At 48.5% G+C, this 19,193-nt stretch overlaps 1 protein-coding gene across 1 annotated transcript in view; it reads right to left on the minus strand.

Moving 5' to 3' along the window:
* dtn (transmembrane protein 132C dtn) overlaps positions 1–19,193 on the minus strand; it is a 175,146-nt gene that overhangs the window by 140,488 nt on the left and 15,465 nt on the right. The gene's annotated exons all lie outside the window — the stretch shown is intronic.

Here is a 19,193-nt window from a genome sequence, read left to right on the forward strand (position 1 = left end):
CCTCACCCAGGTACACCAGGCCTCACCCAGGTACACCGGACCTCACCCAGGTACACCGGACCTCACCCAGGTACACCAGGCCTCACCCAGGTACACCAGGCCTCACCCAGGTACACCAGGCTTCACCCAGGTACACCGGACCTCACCCAGGTACACCAGGCCTCACCCAGGTACACCGGACCTCACCTAGGTACACCGGACCTCACCCAGGTACACCAGGCCTCACTCAGGTGCACCGGACCTCACCTAGGTACACCAGGCTTCACCCAGGTACACCGGACCTCACCCAGGTGGTACACCAGGCTTCACCCAGGTACACCGGACCTCACCCAGGTGGTACACCAGGCTTCACCCAGGTACACCGGACCTCACCCATGTACACCAAGCCTCACCAGGTACACCAAGCCTCACCAGGTACACCAGGCCTCACCCAGGTACACCGGACCTCACCCAGGTACCAGGATGATGTTCGGTTCAGGTGGCGTGAAAGTATTCCAGAAAAAGTGGCTTCAGCAGTGGGAAGGCGACCCCGCCTGGCCGCGGAGCCAAGGTACACCCACCCACACGTCACATCACCTGTGGTCACTACACGGCAAGACACCAACAGCAGAAGCAGCAGCGGTTTCAATCTCTATGTGTGGAAAAAACAAAAATTGGGTGCAGGTCAACTACTGACCTTTTCAAATAAAGCTCAACTGGCGAAACAAGTCCCCCTCTACCGTCCTCCACACACCATGAGAGTTCATCTGACGTGTTAACAACAGTCTTTCTACATCATCAGGGAAGTATTACCTCACCCAAACCTAAAAACTGTTAACGTCACAATTTGCAGCATCAGCAGCTAATGGATGGAGCAGCTCAAGGCTGCTGGATGGCCAAATAATTACATTCCATTTCCATTTCATCCTATCGACTGTAAAGGAAGCAGCGAATGCATCATAATATACCCATTATATATATAATTCAAAATGGGTGAAGCCATGGCAAGGTCCAGGGGTTGGCTACACAACTTATTCACTAGTAACTATCTAAATCAAATTTCAATAAACATCTATATCTATACTTCAACATGACAGTATATCACGATGTGCGATGAAGTAGCTAATAAAAAGAAATATTAAAAGCCAGAAAAATCTATACTATCATCAAGATATACATGTTACCCTTAAAGACCTAGTTTTCTTTAAAGAAAAAAAAAGAGAAAACGTTGATAAACATCAGCCTTGACGAGGAACTTAGCTATAGACGTCAACACAGACGCCACAGCCTCTAAGTAAAACCAATGATCAAAATTATCAAGAATACCTTAAATCTCAGAATAAGCAATATTTCAAGTAACGAGAGAAAGAAAAAGTAGCATACAAGAGAAAGTGGAACAATAAAGAAAAGGTTTTCTTAACTTGCGATTCATATTCCAGCTTCCCAAAAATTAAATCGACTCAGTCTAACCAATCCATTACAACACTCCCGTAGGCTGCCAAGTACATTTTTCAGAAGGAGATCCAGGAAAAAAGATATGGATAGAAATTACGTTTTTGCACTACAGACTTTAACCCAATTATTGCTTCCATATTCTGAGGGGCCTAACGTGTCTGAGCGAAGAGGATAAACGTTCAGTGCAAGAAAAAGCAAGACTGAGTGAAGATGGGAAGGGAAATTAGTTGAAGTATGCAGAGCAGGATCATCGCTAGAGGAGCCAATAGGGTTGGAAGATGGAGGAAGATCATTTATGAAGAAAAGTAAACAAGTAACAGAACCGAATCCATCACGACAGAAGTGTTGGCAGGTCAGTAAGTTAGAAGTCGCACCATCAGTGACTACCGTGGTGGATGGACTGGATAAGAAGTTATGAGAAAGAGGTTCAGAGGGGAAGGAGTTATAATCAAAGCTTATCAAATATTTTGGAGAGGTCGAGGGCTATGAAAAATGATTGAACACTATCCTTGGAAGGGGAGGAGCACATGTGTGTCAAATAGTGAGAATGGCTAGTGGATCTTACACCGCAAAAGCTACTTTAGCGATCTGAAAGATGGTAATGAAACAAATGTTCCAAGAAAGTTGGAGTGGTGAAGAGGTGCCAAGACCCTGGAGACAGCAGCAGCGAGAGCCATACCGCGTAATTAGAGTAAACATGAATGACATTCGGGAGGGAGAGACGAGTTTAATGCTTTCATTTATAAAGAAAATTATTTGTATTGTAGTCAATGTTGATGTTTGTTTGGGCACTGTGTATACTGATACCAGCCCGGGGCTCGGGCTTGGGGCTGGTCAGCCGCGGGAAAACGTGGTGAGAGGACGAAGTCCAGTGACCTTTTACCACCATTCCTCCTCTGCCACACCTTCCCTTTCCCTCCCAATACATTCCTTCGGCTTCCATTAGCCAGCTTCTTTTTTTTTAAGGGGGGGTGGTGAGTTAACGACACGCCGGACTCTTCGTAAAGTTGGTTTACGACAAAAAGAAAATGGGAAGGTACAACTGTGTGAGGAAGGGGCAGGTCAGTTCTTAGCAACCAGCTAGCCCGCACTGGCGCCCTCATGAGGTAATAACACCTACACGTCTCCTGACCCGTGACGTCTCGACGCACAAACACAAGAACAAAATACCAAACCTAAAGGGAGTACAACCTGTGAGATCTGACGCTGGTCTTGACTAAAAAGAGTCTTCAGTATCATAGCCTCGTTAAGATCAACCAAATGAAGGATTTCCAGAAGCAGTTCACAAACTCTGGCGTTGTGAAGGCAGCCTGGCGACGGGCCCGGCGGGATCTTAAGGGTCGAAGTAATGATGTGAACCAGACTGACTGGGGACGCAACTTCCAGGTCACTACGTGCTGGGACAGACTCTCCAGGTCACTACGTGCTGGGACAGACTCTCCAGGTCACTACGTGCTGGGACAGACTCTCCAGGTCACTACGTGCTGGGACAGACTCTCCAGGTCACTACGTGCTGGGACAGACTCTCCAGGTCACTACGTGCTGGGACAGACTCTCCAGGTCACTACGTGCTGGGACAGACTCTCCAGGTCACTACGTGCTGGGACAGACTCTCCAGGTCACTACGTGCTGGGACAGACTCTCCAGGTCACTACGTGCTGGGACAGACTCTCCAGGTCACTACGTGCTGGGACAGACTCTCCAGGTCACCACGTGCTGGGACAGACTCTCCAGGTCACTACGTGCTGGGACAGACTCTCCAGGTCACTACGTGCTGGGACAGACTCTCCAGGTCACTACGTGCTGGGACAGACTCTCCAGGTCACTACGTGCTGGGACAGACTCTCCAGGTCACTACGTGCTGGGACAGACTCTCCAGGTCACTACGTGCTGGGACAGACTCTCCAGGTCACTACGTGCTGGGACAGACTCTCCAGGTCACTACATGCTGGGACAGACTCTCCAGGTCACTACGTGCTGGGACAGACTCTCCAGGTCACTACGTGCTGGGACAGACTCTCCAGGTCACTACGTGCTGGGACAGACTCTCCAGGTCACTACGTGCTGGGACAGACTCTCCAGGTCACCACGTGCTGGGACAGACTCTCCAGGTCACTACGTGCTGGGACAGACTCTCCAGGTCACTACGTGCTGGGACAGACTCTCCAGGTCACTACGTGCTGGGACAGACTCTCCAGGTCACTACGTGCTGGGACAGACTCTCCAGGTCATCATGTGCAGAGTGACTCTCCAGGTCATTACAAAAGTCCCACATGACCACGATCACCAAAAACTTCTTGGTTTTTCTAACTTGAAAAACGAGTGGAAGTTTGACGGTGGGAGCTGGTGATGAAGTGAGGGAGAAATGGTAGGGGAGATGAGGAGAGCTAACATGAGACTCTTGCTTCACTATTCCTCTCACATATGTGACGAGAACGTTAAAAAAGGAGGAGGAGGAGCATACAGAGGCCACAACCACAGCGCCTGCCACACCTGGCTCAGGTACTGGCCACACACACACCACCATCCAACCATACCGGTGCGTCTATGCCACACGGTGAAGTTCCTCCCCTGTAAATGTACCTCACTGCTCCCAGCCTGGGTCGTGACTGTCTCCCTCGCTCGTGGTTCTGTTCAACAGACTAAGGTGGACGCGTAGGAAGAAGCGCAGAAAAGTACGTCGGAATGAGTGAATTCTGAAATGAAAACGGGATGACTGTGAAAGTGGGGATCGTGTTGAGGCGGTCGGTATGAGAATGGGAACGATGACACAAAAGGAAAATGTAAACGTACACCAGCGAGAGGGAAAAAGGGAGAAAGTGAAAACACAAGAGATGCAGACAGACATAGAAATCGGTGCGCGGGTAATGGTGACGGAGGACGCTGCTGGGGTGACTCTTTTTTGAACACACCACCAACTTCATGCACAAGGTACTGTCTTGCCCCAGTAGGCTGAAGCTTCCTCGCGGTGAGGCACATCGGGTCATATTGTCTCCCTCTGCGGGCTGTTGAGGTCTCCCTGTTAGACGCAACGGAGAGATACTGTCTCCCCTGCTGGCTCTCCAGGTCTCCACATCCTCTTCAGTATTCATGAGACCGGCAAGATAACCTGGGTCCTATCTCCCAGACACACAGCCTCAGCCCCGGGACAGCGGTGCTTGAAGCCCTGCTCACGGGGGAACCTCGCCTTCCCCAACCACCTAAAAGATTTAATCCCAGTTTTCTGGTTGACAATGAGGAGTTTCCTCTGAAGTAATGGTCTGTTTCTTCGCAACGTCTCCCTAAATCTTTCGTTATTGTAGTTTAACGTATTAAACCATCAGTCAAGAATATGTCCTCAAAATCTATGAGAAGCAAGATAAAGACGTTTACAGATACCCGAAATGATGGATATGTAGAGAGTTTGAAGCAGATAGACAGATGTGAGGCACTACAGCCTTGATGTATGACGGAAGAGGTGACAGACGCAGGCTGAATATAAATGTACACCACACCTGGAGTGGACAGGTGATGCCAGGAGGGCCAGGTGTAGGGAGGGGGAGCCAGGTGTGAGACAGCAGGTTGAGGCAAAGCATTGTTGCATGAGTCAGCATCATGACGAGTGCAATGGTCACGCAAACCTTCACCTGACGAGAGAGAGAGAGAGAAAGTCAGGCTCTCTACCACGACCTTCCACACGAATGTGTCATGATACATTGTTAGCACTTAACGCTCACCGCATGAGGGAGAGAGAGGGAAAAAGGTCAATACTTCTGAAGTTTAGTGTCCTGACGTCACAATTTCTGGAGGATGGTAATCATTAAAGCTCAAAATTCCAGCACCGTTCCAGCCTGGCTGGAGGAATAGTGTCAGCACCACAGGTCACCCCTCCCTCCCTTCCTCAACCACCAGCCACCACCACCATGCCCTGTGACAGCTGCACTGGTGCAGCTGTAGACCATGGCTAGTGCAGCCACACACCATCGTTTGTGCACCTACAGACCACAGCTGGTGCAGCTGCAGATCACAGCTGGTGCACCTGAAGACCACAGCTAATGCTGCTCTGGACTAGGGCCGATGCAGCTGTAGACCACAGCTGAGGCAGCTACAAACCTTAGCTGGTGTAGCTGTAGACCATGACTGGGAGACAGTTGTGGGCCATACCTGAGAAGCAGACTGGAACTCGAGAGCCTACAATTTACTCTTCAAAGGTTTTCGTCATGTTGGGTCAGCCCGTGTCAAACTTACCCAAGTTAGATTGCCGAAGTTTAAGGTGTGCGGTGAAGCGGTCCGTCAACTGCCTGAGGATTGGTTGGCGTGACATGCTTGAGTGTGTTGTGGTGGTGAGGAGGAGGAGGAGGAGGAGGAGGGAGCTATGAGGGAGCGGGGCACACTTACTGGCACGTATAGGAGGACAAGAACGATGGGTTCAGGCAGGGGTCGAGCCACACTACCACAAAGGTACAACCTAAGTTGCTTTCCAAAGGTACGAGATGACGAAGGTCACGCTGAAACGCCAGATGGTGTGAGTACACACAGTTCTGCACCAGCCGCTACCAACACTGTTCGTCATGTGAGGTACTCTTACACAGGGCTGCCTTCGCGTAAGTCGTCGTCGCTGTACCTACCCTGGTGATACGTACCCTATCATCTCCTACCCGGTACTGTACCTTGCCTCTCTCTACATCCAGGTCATTGTCAATCCTCTTCTATCTACATCAACCTACACGGTATGGCCTCAAACTTTTCATTTCGGTCCATAAGAACTTTCATATACTACGAAGAATTTCTGAATAAGCTACAGGAAGACACCAAGCACTTTAAACACCAGGAGTATAAAGTGGAAACACTTGCTGTGTATATATCTAAGAGTATCACAGAGAGAGAGGTACAGCAGCGTCAGTAGAAATGACAATCACTCATGCAAATGTATTCTGGATGGACATATAACATTATCTACCACAACTTCCCTTCGTCATCTCATCATCAGAGTCAGTCAAACGCACGTAGGTTTACACAAACACACACACACACGCACACACACACACACACCTCCCGCATACATCTCGCCCTGTCATCGTAGATTAGATATTCTAAAGGCCCGTCACTCACGACCTTAGCCACTGTAACGACCAGCGCTTGCAAAATAATCACTTTTATTCAACCAAATTTCAGCAATACTTTCAGTATGTTACACTTGCCGTTCGATGTTCTAATACAGGAGTATTCTGTACCAGCTGGTGTTTACTTGCACCAGCTGAGACTTGGTTAGTGTTTACATCCACCACCTGTGAATTGTTTTCCTGGGGTCAGCCGTGTCCCCGGGGTCAGCCGTGTCCCCGGGGTCAACTGTGTCCCCGGGGTCAACTGTGCCCCCGGGGTCAACTGTGCCCCCGGGGTCAACTGTGCCCCCGGGGTCAACTGTGTCCCCGGGGTCAGCCGTGTCCCCGGGGTCAACTTGATGCCGTCAATCTCTCACTTCGACGCCAGTTCAACTTGAATCCTCTCAACCTTCAACTTGCAGCTTAGTATTATAACCACTATGCAACTGTAACTAAGTTCACCTCTGTGTACACGTGTTGTGGCTTGCCTTCTGGCATGACACTGTCTTCACCAGACCTCACATTATCGAATGTGATATGCAGGTCTCGAACCCCCTTCACTAGAGTGAGGGTCAAAACCCTTGCTACACTCACCCGTCCCCTCCGGCAACACTGTACCTCTACCCCGTCAACACACTCCGGCAACACTATACCTCCACCCCGTCAACACACTCCGGCAACACTATACCTTCCCGACATACTATGCAACACCCTCTCATCAACCTCTACACACACACACACACGCGCGCGCACACACACACACACACACACACACACACACACACACACACGGGCCCTCAGTGGTATAATGGTTAGCGTTAGTGACCATGAGTCAGCACGGGCCCGCCCGGGGTGGGACCAGCTTGGGTTCGATTGCAGGGCGTGGCAGTCGGGCCACACCTAAGTGTTCATCCTCCCTCGGGGAGGGTCGATAAATGGGTACCTTGCTTACGGTAAGGTGTGTGTTTGTTTGTTTGTGTGTGTGTGTGTGTGTGTGTGTGTGTGTGTACACAGAAGCAAAGACATGGGGCATATGTACAAGGTTATGAGACGGGGCAACACAAGCGCAAAACCCTTCCCGTAACACAAATAGTAATTACCAGACAACATCGTAACCCCCTCAACACCACACCTCCTCCTCCTCCTCCACCAACATAACACATTCGTCTCCTGGAACAATCGCCCCACACACCTTTCTCTCGCAGTCTTTCAGAGGCGAGACAAGTGAAAAGTCACGCAAGGTCCGCTTGCTGCTGTTTTACAAGATAAACTCGTCTTTCAGGTCTTTCTGTTAAAAGAAAATGGGTACACTAGAAAGGCGGGCAAAGTCATTCGGGAAAATGACCCTTACTCATTCACGGTGTTGAGCTGGTTACCGTATGGCGTCATGCTAAAACAGTTGCATGGGGAAAAAATTTTGATTTCCAAACAATGACAAAAACCTGAGTGGGTCACATACTGCCAGGCCAGGATTACACAGAGGCCATGCGAGAGGGGGGCCAGCTGGTGCACCACCAACAACACACACACACACACGCCACCCCAACGACGTCATATCCAGGTCAGAGTGCTCGAACCTCCAGTTAATATGGGTTAGAAAGGTGGAGTGGTGAGGAGAGGTCCGCCCGTCCCGTGTCTTGAGGGCCCACCCTCCAAGGAAAGGGTCTTGGACCCGTCCTGCCTCAGTGTGTCGAGGAACCTGGAAGAGTAAGGTGGGTCTGGGGATTTCACTCGGTCTGGATTTCAATAATATCTAGCGAAGGTTGCTTGACGTGCGGCGGCCACACTAGCTAGTGTCAATGTGTCACGCATCCAGAGTGCGATGAAATCAAAATATTCGTCGGTCATGACATTACTCATCGCGCTCCAGGTGACCACAGACGCCCCGACTGGAAGTGTAGATGTCAGTATTTATAGTGATCGGGGATGACAACGAAGGTAGGATCCAGTGTGTGTTTGGAAACCAGTGGCTTTAAGAACACCGTCTTGTTCCTACGTCTGGAACTTTGTGCAAGACAAACTCAGTGGATGTAGTACTCTCGTGTCGTTGGTGATTATCAAACCGTAGGGGAACTGTGGCCGGCCATGGTGGTGGTGGTGGTGGGGCAAACGTAGTGGATTTGAAAACTTTGGACCATAGTCATCCCCCTGGAACTGTTCTTGTTTTCTCATAATCTCAGAAACTTATGAGAAGCTCCAGATTATGAGTTTAACGAGCTGTGTTTCTAACTCGTCTTTGTAAGTTGGAAGTTTTGTCTGGTATCGTGTAACATGAGGATGTGCAGATGTGCAGAGACACTCGAGAATCAGCCTCAACTCCTCCTGAAGAAGACCTCACCTCAAGGCTGGTGTGTACCTTCACTCCAGCACGATAGATTCTGGGCAGAAGGTCTTCTGTTGTTACGTGAGATGACGTCATTACAAACCGTATCCCTTCCAGTGAATGCATAGTATCCTGTAACACGCTCAATTATAACGATACACTTGTACACTTGCGTCAAAACTGTACTGGAATATATATATTCTTTCTTTTTATACTTGATCGCTATTTCCCGCGTACATAGAGTCACTCAGACCAGATGATGTAGTCATATGACAGTGCCTGACGACGTATCCTCCGTTTCCTTGCTGTTTGACCTGCATCTTCTGTACACTCGTTACTTACGTGCTTGTTTGCAGTGTCGTTATGCTCCCTTATATAGAAACAGTTAGCAGCTCATCACTAGAAAACTGGAACGTCTAAGACCACATAAGTGGATAACTGGAAAACACGAGACCACACTTGTGGAAAATTGGACCGACTGTCACAACGTGAGTAGAACACTGTAACAAGTCAGCTGGAGCCTGTAACAAGTCAGCTGGAACTTGTAACAAGTCATTAATATAACAGCGACAACATACAAGTCATCTTTTGCTTCATCATCCTGCTGTAACTCTGGGGGGCCAATGCCTTCCTGTTCAACATATCTACACACAAACATCATACACGGGAGTCGATCTGACACGAGCTGCGGATGTCTCCTAAGAGAACGTGTTGTCAGTCCCAGAGGGTGACTGTAGGGGACGCCAGCAACACTCAACTTGTTCTCTGGCCGTTGGTCAGGTGGTGGTTACCAGGGTTCAAGGGTAACGTCACCATCTGCAAAGCCAGCCAGGCAGCCAACCAGGCAGGCAGGCAGGCAGCCAGGCAGCCAGCCATCCAGCCAGGCAGGCATGTAGCCAGCCAGCCAGCCAACCAGCCAGGCAGCCAGCCAACCAGGCAGGCAGGCAGGCAGGCAGCCAGGCAGGCAAGGTCTAGTTATCCAGTGTGTACTGCACTACCAGACGATGCTGGTCATATCTGTGTTGTTATAACATCAGGCCTCAGACCAGCTGAAACCTGGGAGATGGTCTTAACAACTGGGATTTACTAACCATTGTAGCCAAGTTAACAGGTTAACTCCTGTACGCATCCCGACCACTAAAGAAATCCAAGATGGAGCTCATAGACTATAAACGTTACACCATAATAAATGATTTCCATATATCACGAATGTACAGCTCCCCCTGCCCCACCCAGTGCACAAGATGGAGCCTCGCGAGTACAGATCTCTCTCCCCCAATCAATACAAGAGATGGGAGGGGGGGGGGGCCCTCACGAATGTACAACTCCCTCCCCCGCACAGTACAAGAGATGAAGCCTCTCGGGTAGATAACCCGCTTCCCGTACCATACAAGAGACGGAGCCCTCACGAGTGTAGACCTCCCTCCCTCCCCACACAGTACAGACAAGACCTCCCTCCCTCCCCACACAGTACAGACAAGACCTCCCTCCCTCCCCACATAGTACACACAAGACCTCCCTCCTCCCCACTCAGTACAGACAAGACCTCCCTCCTCCCCACACAGTACAGACAAGACCTCCCTCCTCCCCACACAGTACAGACAAGACCTCCCTCCTCCCCACTCAGTACAGACAAGACCTCCCTCCTCCCCACACAGTACAGACAAGACCTCCCTCCTCCCCACACAGTACAGACAAGACCTCCCTCCTCCCCACTCAGTACAGACAAGACCTCCCTCCTCCCCACTCAGTACAGACAGGGGACGTTCCTGAAGGTACGACTTTCTCCCATCCAGTAGCCTCACGCCCCTGCCATCAAGCCCATGATGTGCGCCTCTTGAAAGCGACGTTACGATTCTTGAGTACGAGTTTCAAGGGTCAAGTTAAAGGTCAACCCATTATACCTAAGGGTCATAATGTTTACCTCCAAGGGTCGCGACGACGTCTTCAAGGGGTTAAGGGGGAAAAAAATCGTAATGACCGACCACGTCAATAAATGTGTAAGATTTTGCAAGAAATAGAAAACGAATTATCGTGAAAGGCAGCGGGAGACTTGGCCGGAATGAAATTTTACCTGACCCATGAAATATGGTCGTCCTCAGGTTATTAATATCACGGTAGAGGATAAAAATTCCAGGAATGGTTCCACTCCAGAACCTTTCTCACGCCGTATCCAGAGAATTCACTTCGGCGAATGATGTGTTTCGTCATTTCTATACGACAGTCAACCCAAACCACCAGGCGACAGACTGGGTCATGTCAGGCCTCGTGCAACAACCATCCGAGAGTACAACCCTGAGATACTGACCTGCTCTTGTGGCACAGCCACGACTCAGACGCATTAGTGACCACGACCCTGTGCTGTACAGGGAGGGCGTACCTACACTCGTGGGCCACATCTCGTGAGCAATCTCTACCGGACACCCTCAGACACTCACACATGCAGTCTACAGCAACCATGTCCTCAGTCATTCTCTTCCATTCATCCACCACTCGTACACTACAAAGTGTTCTACTAGCTTAATTCCCTGTTATGTTCTCTGGTTGCTCTGTTCCTGCGTCCCTGGAGGAACAGTTCATTCTACGTTATCGACCTGCGTTAAAAAGTTAAAAAGGCTGTGAACAGGTCACCCCTCACTCCTCTCTCTTCCAAGGTCAGCGATTTAAAGCCCGCTGTCCATCTCTGTACTTTAGCTTTCTTAATATCAAGATGAAATCATCTGGATCGCTTCCTCCAGATCTTCTCTATTCTTTGCGCTTCTTGAAGTGCCGTGATCAAACCTGAGAAGCATATTGTCATTCATGGGGCTCCCGTGGTGTAGTGGTCTCCGCCCGTTCCTTACGTGTGACGTGAACAACTTTCTATCATTTTCTTCTCTATTTACTTGGACGTTATTCTGACCACTGCCGGCCGACAGTTTCTCTTACCTTGTTCTATTAATGCAGGACACTGTGGTGGTTAGGTGCGTTCCCAACTACCAAGTTATTTTTACCAAAGAATCTTAAAGCTTATTTCCTGCCGTGCGTGTGTGTGTGTGTGTGTGTGTGTGTGTGTGTGTGTGTGTTTAATTACGTGATTACTGCTAAGAACATCCAATGGAGAGATTCTTAGTTGGGGACACTGCTCTAACTTTTCAAACTTTCCCTGGCTGCTACAGATGTGTGTGTGTGTGTGTGTGTGTGTGTGTGTGTGTGTGTGTGTGTGTGTGAGAGAGAGAGAGAGAGAGAGAGAGAGAGAGAGAGAGAGAGAGAGAGAGAGAGAGAGAGAGAGAGAGAGAGAGAGACATAGAGAGAGAGACATAGAGAGAGAGATAGAGAGAGAGAGAGAGAGAGAGAGAGAGAGAGAGAGAGAGAGAGAGAGAGAGAGAGAGAGAGAGAGAGAGAGACACCATAATAGGGTACATTAAGCTTGAGACCACACCTCCGCCGCCACATTAACACATCTAATTAAAAGCCAAACGAAGACATTCTTTCGTTTTCTTCCGGCGCTGAACAATGAGGTATCCAGCAACGGAAGATCAAAAGCTGAGGGAATATAAAAGTTACAACAGTGGCCGCTTTGGCAACCTCTTGTGGCGCCTGGAGGAGGAGTTAATCAACTAAGCTACGAGCTAATCTCAGGCTTCGGTACACCGACGATATAGGTAACTTCCATCTTTCGAGACGTGGGAGAAATCCACCTTAAGGCCACACAGCCGAAGCCTTAAGTACCAGACGAAGTATCATTACTTTCCCTCCACCTTAAGCTGACAGACTTCAAAACATGAGCTTGCGTAAGGCAGCCAGCTCGGCCAGGCGCGATCCTTGGCTATATTTCCATCAACATGGCGCGATGGTGGCGCGCTGTTTCCGTCGGTACGCTTCTATACGAGTTACAAGGGTCGTTAATCCGGTTCCTGAGCATGTGTCAGCCGTCGTCAAGCTTTCCTACAACACCTGCACCCTACCCACTGCAACACCTGCACCCTCCCACTGCAACACCTGCACCCTCCCACTGGACACTGCACCCTCATCCTGGACACTGCAACACCTGCACCCTACCCACTGCAACACCTGCACCCTCCCACTGGACACTGCAACACCTGCACCCTACCCTCTGGACACTGCAACACCTGCACCCTCCCACTGGACACTGCAACACCTGCACCCTACCCTCTGGACACTGCAACACCTGCACCCTCCCACTGGACACTGCAACACCTGCACCCTACCCTCTGGACACTGCAACACCTGCACCCTCCCACTGGACACTGCAACACCTGCAACCTCCCACAGGACACTGCAACACCTGCAACCTCCCACTGGACACTGCAACACCTGCACCCTACCCTCTGGACACTGTAACACCTGCACCCTCCCACTGGACACTGCAACACCTGCACCCTCCCAATGGACACTGCAACACCTGCACCCTACCCTCTGGACACTGCAACACCTGCACCCTACCCTCTGGACACTGCAACACCTGCAACCTCCCACAGGACACTGCAACACCTGCACCCTCCTACTGGACACTGCAACACCTGCACCCTACCCTCTGGACACTGTAACACCTGCACCCTCCCACTGGACACTGCAACACCTGCACCCTACCCTCTGGACACTGTAACACCTGCACCCTCCCACTGGACACTGCAACACCTGCACCCTACCCTCTGGACACTGTAACACCTGCACCCTTCCACTGGACATTGCAACACCTGCACCCTCCCACTGGACACTGCTGGCGGGCAATACCGTCACCAAGCAACACCATCCTCCTCCAGCCCACGGGAGGTACTGATTGAGACGCCTGATGACAACTGTATGTCGTCCACTTGCCATCTGGCAGCTTGTGTACAGGTGCAGCAGGCGTGTGTACCTGAATCAAAGTTCCGATGTATGTCTCTATGGCTGGACTTATATGGAACTGTTTACGCTCGTATGTATGAGTATATACATATACACATTTTATACGTGTATGTACGTGTACATGACTGGGGACCTACGTCTGCATAATCAGTCTGGTATCAATGGGTTCCACTCAGACCAGCAGAACACTATCGTGTCCGTTCGACACTTACCAACACCCAAGGCTTGTGTACGTGGACTGAACACCAGAGCAGAGCTCCTCCCTAACAACCAACCAGCCTGTGTCTCCGTGTGTGCAGGGTGTACATATCGTGTAATGTGTACATATCGTGCAGGGTGTACATATCGTGTAATGTGTACATATCATGCAGGGTGTACGTATCGTGCAGTGTGTACATATCGTGCAGGGTGTACGTATCGTGCAGTGTGTACATATCGTGCAGGGTGTACGTATCGTGTAGTGTGTACAAATCTCTGCTAGACAGTAAATTCTACTCTATGTGTATATAACCAAATCTATGGCCGAACTATGGGTAGATGGTCCTGGATGTAAAAGGTGAACTTTGTCAGCGGAATTTTCCGTAATAAGCTGTAAAGGGGAGGCGGCTTCCCACGAAAAGCTTCCGTAATAAGCTGTAAAGGCGGAGGCGGCTTTCCACGAACAGCTTCCGTAATAAGCTGTGGTTAGCTGCAGGGTGGTGTGGCGGAGGAAGTCCGCGTGGCCTTCATCTACTCCCACGTCAACCATCAGCCAAGGTTCCATTGCCTTCTGCAAGCCAGGGAAGCAGAACGGAAGTCAAACATGGATCCTGTGCAGCCTTACCCACCAACTGGCCCAGCCTCCATGTGCCTGAAGGAAAAGGCGTGTGTTGGCCTTTGTCTGAGTGTACTGAATATGTACTGAATATGTAAAATCGTCGGAATAGTTTCGCACGGAATTATTCATGTATGACAGATTGCTGGATTTCTTCCACCGACACAATGAGCATGTCTCACGAAAGCAAAGCAACAGAGGTCATCTACCGGGACTTACAGAAGGCCATCACGACATTCCTCCACCAAAGATTACCAGCAAAAAAAATATAAAAAACTTTCACTTGGTACAGATGAGTTTGTGCTTCTGTGGTTCGGAAAGGTGGCTGACTGGCCGAAAACAAAGAGTAAGTTCTTAGAATAAACAGACGTAACCAGTGGTGTGTCGCACAGATTAGTCTAGGGAGCAGATCTCTCTCCTTCATATATATCAATGACACTTATAAAGGTCTGCATTGCAAGATATCAAAACTTGCAGAGGATATCACGTTGGGAGAAACATCAACTTCAAACTAACAAACTTGGCTCACCAGCAGCGAATGGAAAAGTTTTACACATCAGCAGGATAAACAAGAAGGCGAGTTTTAGCATCAATTCTGTTGAGCCACAAAGGGTAACTGAGAGGAGAGAGACTTGAGGGTAATAATCACTGGTGACCTAATGGCCAATAATCAGCACACAAGCAATAAAAAAAGGCAAATAGAATTCTTGGATTCATAAGCAGGGCGTGCGAAATCAAGGAAACAATCCTCTCTCATAATTTATCAATGTGTCTACACCCTGAGCACTGTCTACAGAGCTGGTCACACTTCAAAAAGGATAGAGATGAAGGAAAGAGAACAGCGGCGAGCAACCACGATAATTCGTGGATCGAGAAACAACTGAAATCCGGCTAGAATTAGATTTATTTAGCTTAGAAAACGGGTTAAGAGGCGTTCTAATACAGGAGTTGAAAATTACCAAAGACTTTTAATACTCTTGAACTAAGAAGTTATTTAACTACGAGTAAAATCCGTCTGATTTCCCTCATAATGATAGGCACAAACTCGTGGGTAAACGACGTAATTCGAACGGGACGAAGTTCTCTTCTTCAAAAGGATTGTCAACATATAGACCACTGCACCAAGGTGGTTAGACTCGTTTTAGAACAAACCTTGTAAATACATAAACGCAAGTCCAAGTCTAACATATTTGAGTCTCCTTAGTCACATGGAAAGGTTTTCTTTAAATCGTCTACACGCTTTCCTACCCTCACCACACTAAACTCCATCATTAGCATCATAATCATTACACACACACACACACACACATCCCGTCTACAGTGTTCCACTAACCGTTACACAAACTCTGGCCACTGCGCTTGCCTCCTGCGCAGTGACGTCAGCAGTGAGCCAACCGTCGACAACAATACCATCAAGAACACTGGCGTCTTTGATCCTCGGAAGCTTAACCCAGACAGAGCTAAGTCACAGCGATCTTAGGTACGTCTCTACACTTGAAAGCTACGTGAGAGCATTCTAAAAGGCTTGTCGTTGTGGTCGTTAAAGACGAGAGAGAATAACTTGGTTAGCAGGATGTCTCTGGGAGACAGTTACCAGTTATCGTGGTTATCTTCACCAGTCCTACAAAATCTAATTCTAAGTTTCCGTCTATAATCTATGCTTTCCTCCATAATCCATATTTCTACAAACAATTGTTTATCTTTCAGGATTTTGGCTGATCTATAAATCAGAAAGTTTGTTAATGCGATTCTGAGGAAATTACCAGACTGGAAGTAAACATGCTTAAGTTAATCTGTTGCAGTCTGCCAACATGTATGTACGTATGTATTCATGTATGTATGTATTCATGTATGTATGTATGTATGTATGTATGTATGTATGTATGTATGTATGTATGTATGTATTCATGTATGTATGTATGAACTTGTGTAAATGTAACCATATAGGTTTGTATATGAAGGTGTGTTCAAATGTGTACGTGTGTGTATGCATCAATTCTCTTAGCCATATCTGCATATTCTCTCTCTCTCTCTCTCTCTCTCTCTCTCTCTCTCTCTCTCTCTCTCTCTCTCTCTCTCTCTCTCTCTCTCCCCCCGATTACGTGCATACAGTGTATCACTTTGTCATGATACTGGCACATTTTCAAAATGAATATGCCAAAGTATATTAACATACCATAATAAAGGAGGACGGACAGTGAGGCACGAAAGATTTATATATATATAAAAAAAAAAAGGTCAAAATGAACAACCTAAACTTTTTCTGTAAAACTGTTCATAAACAAACAGACGGCGAAGGACGGAATAAGACGATGGTACAGACGAGACATGTGACGTGTGAAGGAGCAGAGGTAAGGTGTGGTGGCGACGTGTTGAGGCGCTGCATAGATAGCCTGAGGTTGGGTTTCTACAGGAAGACCCAGAGGCACCATTAATACCAGACTCGCCATAGGAAGATTCCTTTGAAGATATTAATGAGGCTCTAGTCCTGGGGACGTAGACCCACAACAATCCTCACACACACTGGATGGTTCGTCATCATCTGTAGAGAGAGGGATGAGCCGAGATTCTAGGCCAAACTTCTTGTGTTGCTCAAGACGTCTGCCAACCAGAGCAATAGTCTAAGAGACTGGTAGAGAGAAAAGGTGCTACCAGCACACAAGAATATGATGGAGACGCAATCGTGAATTACAGGCCAGTATAGCTCAGGAGGAGGTTCGGCAAAATACCAAGAGAAATCAAGATATATAAGGATTACGAGGCCGTAAAAGCTGATAACTTTTGTTAAGTCAGCATGAAAACTGCCTTCAAACGAGACGTTTTGGAAAGCAATTTACGACGTAAGATTTGGTCCGACGCTGCAATACGCCACAACAGTCTGATCTCATCTGAAGGGTCGGTCCCACGGAAGAACTGGGAAAGGGCCCAAAGGAACGACAAAAGAATGGCGCCATAACTGAACGAGTTATGAAGAGGAAAGGGCAAGCCTATCTGTCCACTCTGGACGACAGATGGATGGTGGTTCATGAGAGACTCCGGAGCAAAAGGGTGTCACTGGATGATAGGCAAGGAACCCTGCACGTCTACACAACCTCACCCACACCAGCAGACGATCCATCTCAGCCGCCAGTCCTCCTACGTGGGCCCACCACCACTTACCAGGCCACAACAGCCCGGGTTGCACCACTCCCGACACACCTCACCGCTCACACGCCTCACTTTTCCTATTCATCTAACGCTCTTAACCACTGGCCGCCTTGCAACACACCCTCTCTGGCATGTCAGTGTCTGTTATCCTTGTCTGGTCCAGGACACGACCTCTCCTGCCATCCAACCAACTCGCACTTCGACTTCACTTCGTCACACAATGGAATTTCGCTTTTCCTTTCTAAGAAGCAAGCACACGCATATACCCCTTCACTGCTAGTAACTCTGCTGCTGACGCATCTTCTGACTCTCTCCCTAATAGAGGAACGTCTTCACCTTCGTCTTACACCGTACAGTTCTACACCTCCCCCTAGAGGTACATACTTACCTCTGCCACTACCGGCTACATAGAGTCTCACTGACCTACACCTGCATATGTTAAACAATCAAGGCGACATAATGCGTCCTTGTGCGACTCCAGCTTTACCTGATAACCTGTCAGTCAGGTCATTCTCCCCTCTCCCAAGGCAGAGTATCCAGGTAATATCGTTCCGTCTTCCTTGTCTACGTTAAATTTTTGTTTCATTACTTCTTTAAAAATCATTTGGCATATTCCCTCAGTCACAGGACCAGTATACAGTCTCAATCATTGCATACATGTTTCACAAATGTTGTGGGTTGATAGAGCATCGAGGGTCATTTTACCCGGTACAAATCTATACTGGTCTAAACTGCATTGGCAGAGGGTCAGCTCCTCCTGTGTATACTTGTGATACATATGAAAACTTATGTACCTCGTCTCTGCTGCTGCTGCTCTCGTCTCAATAGTAACATCACGGATTATTTCCTTCTTTGTCTTTTCTTTGTAAACCAGTACGTTGATACTCTATTTGGTCCCTGTGATGAGTATTCTTTTAGCTGCTGGTCTAGTGAGGTGGTAATGTCGTAACGGCAATTTTTTTGTGGTCAATGGTTAATTAAGAAAGTCACCTAACCTTTCTCCATTTCCTGCACTGAATAGAGAGAGAGAGAGAGAGAGAGAGAGAGAGAGAGAGAGAGACGTGTGCGTGGATGGCATATGCCCAACCATGGCTGTGTGGTAGTCAAATGTCGGGACACAGCACCTGTGGTAGGGAAGTGGTAGGTACTTTCCCACCTCAATAATCCAATAACAACTTCAAAGATCCATTTTCTCCTGTGTGGTCCATCAACCAAAACAAATTCCACGAAAAGTCGTAGTTGCATTTCATCTTTTCGGTGAACAACGTCATGTTTCATCACTTATTTCAGATTTCAATTGTTTTTCGGAGAAATTTTAGAACCGCGGTTAGAAAAGCTATTCCGTTATCATGGCAGTAATGAGAAAAGAGTTAAAAATACAGAGTCAAAGTAAATGACTTATGATGACAAAGGGCGAAGGTACAACCTTAATGGCCACGTGATCATGATAGCAAGCGGGTCCACTCCTTCGCAGTAGTGTAGCTGACCACATGACACTGATGATGAAGTTAATCAGACAATAGGTCAAGTTGTGGGTGGGTCG

This window comes from Panulirus ornatus, chromosome 46 (genome assembly GCF_036320965.1).
Source record: "Panulirus ornatus isolate Po-2019 chromosome 46, ASM3632096v1, whole genome shotgun sequence".
Classification (NCBI taxonomy): Eukaryota; Metazoa; Arthropoda; class Malacostraca; order Decapoda; family Palinuridae; genus Panulirus; species Panulirus ornatus.